Here is a 6,813-nt window from a genome sequence, read left to right on the forward strand (position 1 = left end):
GGTGACCACTCCTCTACGCAGTCCAGGTACATTTTTTGGTGGGATTCAGACCAGTTGAGGGTTGTTAAATTATATTGTGGTGACCACTCCTTTACGCAGTCAAGGTACAATTTTTGGTGTAAATAAGACCAGTTGATGGTTTTCTTATTATATTGCGGTGACCACTCCTCTACGCAGTCCAGGTAAATTTTTTGGTGCGATTCAGTGTTTTCAGACCAGTTCTGGGTTTTTAAATTATATTGTGGGGACCACTCCTCTACGCAGTCCAGGTACATTTTTTGGTGTGATTCAGATCAGTTGATGGTTTTCTTATTATATTGTGGTGACCACTCCTCTACGCATTCCAGGTACATTTTTTGGTGCGATTCAGAGTTTTCAGACCTGTTCAGGGTTTTTAAATTATATTGTGGTGACCACTCCTCTATGCGGTCCAGGTACATTTTTTGGTGCGATTCAGACCAGTTGAGGGTTGTTAAATTATATTGAGGTGACCACTCCTCTACGCAGTCCAGGTACATTTTTTGGTGCGATTTAGACCAGTTGTAGGTTTTCTTATTATATTGTGGTGACCACTCCTCTACGCATTCCAGGTACATTTTTTGGTGCGATTCAGAGTTTTCAGACCTGTTCAGGGTTTTGAAATTATATTGTGGTGACCACTCCTCTACGCAGTCCAGGTACATTTTTTGGTGCGATTCAGACCAGTTCAGGGTTTTTAAATTATATTGTGGTGACCACTCCTCTACGCAGTCCAGGTACATTTTTTTGTGCGATTCAGACCAGTTGAGGGTTGTTAAATTATACTGTGGTGACCACTCCTCTATGCAGTCCAGGTACATTTTTTGGTGCGATTCAGACCAGTTGATGGTTTTCTTATTATATTGTGCTGACCACTCCTCTACGCATTCCAGGTACATTTTTTGGTGCTATTCAGACCAGTTCAGGGTTTTTAAATTATATTGTGGTGACCACTCCTCTACGCAGTCTAGGTACATTTTTTGGTGTGATTCAGACCAGTTCAGGGTTTTTAAATTATATTGTGGTGACCACTCCTCTACGCAGTCCAGGTACAATTTTTGGTGGGATTCAGACCATTTGAGGGTTTTTAAATTATATTGTGATGACCACTCCTCTACGCAGTCCAGGTATAATTTTTGGTGTAATTAACACCAGTTAATGGTTTTCTTATTATATTGTGGTGACCACTCCTCTACGCAGTCCAGGTACATTTTTTGGTGCGATTCAGACCAGTTGAGGGTTTTTAAATTATATTGTGGTGACCACTCCTTTACGCAGTCCAGGTACATTTTTTGTTGCGATTCAAAGTTTTCAGATCTGTTCAGGGTTTTAAAATTATATTGTGGTGACCACTCCTCTACGCAGTCCAGGTACATATTTTGGTGCGATTCAGACCAGTTGAGGGCTGTTAAATTATATTGTGGTGACCACTCCTCTACGCTGTCAAGGTACATTTTTTGGTGCGATTCAGACCAGTTCAGGGTTTTTAAATTATATTGTGGTGACCACTCCTCTACGCAGTCCAGGTACATATTTTGGTGCGATTCAGACCAGTTGAGGGTTGTTAAATTATACTGTGGTGACCACTCCCCTACGCAGTCCAGGTACATTTTTTGGTGCGATTCAGACCAGTTGATGGTATTCTTATTATATTGTGGTGACCACTCCTCTACGCAGTCCAGGTACATTTTTTGGTGCGATTCAGAGTTTTCAGATCTGTTCAGGGTTTTAAAATTATATTGTGGTGACCACTCCTGTACGCAGTTCAAGTACAATTTTTGGTGGGATTCAGACCATTTAAGGGTTTTTAAATTATATTGTGGTGCCCACTCCTCTACGCAGTCCAGGTACATTTTTTGGTGCGATTCAGACCAGTTGAGGGTTTTTAAATTATATTGTGGTGCCCACTCATCTACGCAGTCCAGGTACATTTTTTGGTGCGATTCAGACCAGTTCAGGGTTTTTAAATTATATTGTGGTGACCACTCCTCTACGCAGTCCAGGTACATATTTTGGTGCGATTCAGACCAGTTGAGGGTTGTTAAATTATACTGTGGTGACCACTCCTCTACGCAGTCCAGGTACATTTTTTGGTGCAATTCAGACCAGTTGATGGTATTCTTATTATATTGTGGTGACCACTCCTCTACGCAGTCCAGGTACATTTTTTGGTGCGATTCAGAGTTTTCAGATCTGTTCAGGGTTTTAAAATTATATTGTGGTGCCCACTCCTCTACGCAGTCCAGGTACATTTTTTGTTGCGATTCAAAGTTTTCAGATCTGTTCACTGTTTTAAAATTATATTGTGGTGACCACTCCTCTACGCAGTCCAGGTACATATTTTGGTGTGATTCAGACCAGTTGAGGGCTGTTAAATTATATTGTGGTGACCACTCCTCTACGCTGTCAAGGTACATTTTTTGGTGCGATTCAGACCAGTTCAGGGTTTTTAAATTATATTGTGGTGACCACTCCTCTACGCAGTCCAGGTACATATTTTGGTGCGATTCAGACCAGTTGAGGGTTGTTAAATTATACTGTGGTGACCACTCCTCTACGCAGTCCAGGTACATTTTTTGGTGCGATTCAGACCAGTTGATGGTATTCTTATTATATTGTGGTGACCACTCCTCTACGCAGTCCAGGTACATTTTTTGGTGCGATTCAGAGTTTTCAGATCTGTTCAGGGTTTTAAAATTATATTGTGGTGACCACTCCTGTACGCAGTTCAGGTACAATTTTTGGTGGGATTCAGACCATTTAAGGGTTTTTTAAATTATATTGTGGTGCCCACTCCTCTACGCAGTCCAGGTACATTTTTTGGTGCGATTCAGGCCAGTTGAGGGTTTTTAAATTATATTGTGGTGCCCACTCATCTACGCAGTCCAGGTACATTTTTTGGTGCGATTCAGACCAGTTCAGGGTTTTTAAATTATATTGTGGTGACCACTCCTCTACGCAGTCCAGGTACATATTTTGGTGCGATTCAGACCAGTTGAGGGTTGTTAAATTATACTGTGGTGACCACTCCTCTACGCAGTCCAGGTACATTTTTTGGTGCGATTCAGACCAGTTGATGGTATTCTTATTATATTGTGGTGACCACTCCTCTACGCAGTCCAGGTACATTTTTTGGTGCGATTCAGAGTTTTCAGATCTGTTCAGGGTTTTAAAATTATATTGTGGTGCCCACTCCTCTACGCAGTCCAGGTACAATTTTTGGTGGGATTCAGACCATTTAAGGTTTTTTAAATTATATTGTGGTGCCCACTCCTCTACGCAGTCCAGGTACAATTTTTGGTGGGATTCAGACCATTTAAGGGTTTTTAAATTATATTGTGGTGCCCACTCCTCTACGCAGTCCAGGTACATTTTTTGGTGCGATTCAGACCAGTTGAGGGTTTTTAAATTATATTGTGGTGCCCACTCCTCTACGCGTTCCAGGTACATTTTTTGGTGCGATTCAGACCAGTTGATGGTTTTCTTATTATATTGTGGTGACCACTCCTTTACGCAGTCAAGGTACAATTTTTGGTGTAAATAAGACCAGTTGATGGTTTTCTTATTATATTGCGGTGACCACTCCTCTACGCAGTCCAGGTACATTTTTTGGTGCGATTCAGACCAGTTCAGGGTTTTTAAATTATATTGTGGTGACCACTCCTCTACGCAGTCCAGGTACATATTTTGGTGCGATTCAGACCAGTTGAGGGTTGTTAAATTATACTGTGGTGACCACTCCTCTACGCAGTCCAGGTACATTTTTTGGTGCGATTCAGACCAGTTGATGGTATTCTTATTATATTGTGGTGACCACTCCTCTATGCAGTCCAGGTACATATTTTGGTGCGATTCAGACCAGTTGAGGGTTGTTAAATTATACTGTGGAGACCACTCCTCTACGCAGTCCAGGTACATTTTTTGGTGCGATTCAGACCAGTTGATGGTATTCTTATTATATTGTGGTGACCACTCCTCTACGCAGTCCAGGTACATTTTTTGGTGTGATTCAGAGTTTTCAGATCTGTTCAGGGTTTTAAAATTATATTGTGGTGACCACTCCTGTACGCAGTCCAGGTACAATTTTTGGTGGGATTCAGACCATTTAAGGGTTTTTAAGTTATATTGTGGTGCCCACTCCTTTACGCAGTCCAGGTACATTTTTTGGTGCGATTCAGACCAGTTGAGGGTTTTTAAATTATATTGTGGTGCCCACTCCTCTACGCAGTCCAGGTACATTTTTTGGTGCGATTCAGACCAGTTGAGGGTTTTTAAATTATATTGTGGTGACCACTCCTCTACGCAGTCCAGGTACATATTTTGGTGCGATTCAGACCAGTTGAGGGTTGTTAAATTATACTGTGGTGACCACTCCTCTACGCAGTCCAGGTACATTTTTTGGTGCGATTTAGACCAGTTGATGGTATTCTTATTATATTGTGGTGACCACTCCTGTACGCAGTCCAGGTACAATTTTTGGTGGGATTCAGACCATTTAAGGGTTTTTAAATTATATTGTGGTGCCCACTCCTCTACGCAGTCCAGGTACATTTTTTGGTGCGATTCAGACCAGTTGAGGGTTGTTAAATTATATTGTGGTGCCCACTCCTCTACGCGGTCCAGGTACATTTTTTGGTGCGATTCAGACCAGTTGAGGGTTTTTAAATTATATTGTGGTGACCACTCCTCTACGCAGTCCAGGTACATATTTTGGTGCGATTCAGATCTGTTCAGGGTTTTAAAATTATATTGTGGTGCCCACTCCTCTACGCAGTCCAGTTACAATTTTTGGTGGGATTCAGACCATTTAAGGGTTTTTAAATTATATTGTGGTGCCCACTCCTCTACGCAGTCCAGGTACAATTTTTGGTGGGATTCAGACCATTTAAGGGTTTTTAAATTATATTGTGGTGCCCACTCCTCTACGCAGTCCAGGTACATTTTTTGGTGCGATTCAGACCAGTTGAGGGTTTTTAAATTATATTGTGGTGCCCACTCCTCTACGCGTTCCAGGTACATTTTTTGGTGCGATTCAGACCAGTTGATGGTTTTCTTATTATATTGTGGTGACCACTCCTTTACGCAGTCAAGGTACAATTTTTGGTGTAAATAAGACCAGTTGATGGTTTTCTTATTATATTGCGGTGACCACTCCGCTACGCAGTCCAGGTACATTTTTTGGTGCGATTCAGTGTTTTCAGACCAGTTCTGGGTTTTTAAATTATATTGTGGTGACCACTCCTCTACGCAGTCCAGGTACATTTTTTGGTGCTATTCAGATCAGTTGATGGTTTTCTTATTATATTGTGGTGACCACTCCTCTACGCATTCCAGGTACATTTTTTGGTGCGATTCAGAGTTTTCAGACCTGTTCAGGGTTTTTAAAATATATTGTGGTGACCACTCCTCTATGCGGTCCAGGTACATTTTTTGGTGCGATTCAGACCAGTTGAGGGTTGTTAAATTATATTGTGGTGACCACTCCTCTACGCAGTCCAGGTACATTTTTTGGTGCGATTTAGACCAGTTGATGGTTTTCTTATTATATTGTGGTGACCACTCCTCTACGCAGTCCAGGTACATTTTTTGGTGTAATTAACACCAGTTGATGGTTTTCTTAATATATTGTGGTGACCACTCCTCTACGCAGTCCAGGTACATTTTTTGGTGCGATTCAGACCAGTTGAGGGTTCTTAAATTATATTGTGGTGACCACTCCTCTATGCAGTCCAGGTACATTTTTTGGTGTGATTCAGACCAGTTCAGGGTTTTTAAATTATATTGTGGTGACCACTCCTCTACGCAGTCCAGGTACATTTTTTGGTGCGATTCAGACCAGTTGAGGGTTGTTAAATTATACTGTGGTGACCACTCCTCTATGCAGTCCAGGTACATTTTTTGGTGCGATTCAGACCAGTTGATGGTTTTCTTATTATATTGTGGTGACCACTCCTCTATGCATTCCAGGTACATTTTTTGGTGCTTTTCAGACCAGTTCAGGGTTTTTAAATTATATTGTGGTGACCACTCCTCTACGCAGTCCAGGTACATTTTTTGGTGCGATTCAGACCAGTTCAGGGTTTTTAAATTATATTGTGGTGACCACTCCTCTACGCAGTCCAGGTACATTTTTTGGTGCGATTCAGAACAGTTGATAATTTTCTTATTATATTGTGGTGACCACTCACCTACGCAGTCCAGGTAAAAATTTTGGTGGGATTCAGACCATTTGAGGGTTTTTAAATTATATTGTGGTGACCACTCCTCTACGCAGTCCAGGTACAATTTTTGGTGTAATTTACACCAGTTAATGGTTTTCTTATTATATTGTGGTGACCACTCCTCTACGCAGTCCAGGTACATTTTTTGGTGCGATTCAGACCAGTTGAGGGTTGTTAAATTATATTGTGGTGACCAATCCTCTACGCTGTCAAGGTACATTTTTTGGTGCGATTCAGACCAGTTCAGGGTTTTTAAATTATATTGTGGTGACCACTCCTCTACGCAGTCCAGGTACATATTTTGGTGCGATTCAGAGTTTTCAGACCTGTTCAGGGTTTTTAAAATATATTGTGGTGACCACTCCTCTATGCGGTCCAGGTACATTTTTTGGTGCGATTCAGACCAGTTGAGGGTTGTTAAATTATATTGTGGTGACCACTCCTCTACGCAGTCCAGGTACATTTTTTGGTGCGATTTAGACCAGTTGATGGTTTTCTTATTATATTGTGGTGACCACTCCTCTACGCAGTCCAGGTACATTTTTTGGTGTAATTAACACCAGTTGATGGTTTT

The sequence above is a fragment of the Mixophyes fleayi genome, unplaced genomic scaffold (assembly GCF_038048845.1).
Source record: "Mixophyes fleayi isolate aMixFle1 unplaced genomic scaffold, aMixFle1.hap1 Scaffold_76, whole genome shotgun sequence".
NCBI classification, from domain to species: Eukaryota; Metazoa; Chordata; class Amphibia; order Anura; family Limnodynastidae; genus Mixophyes; species Mixophyes fleayi.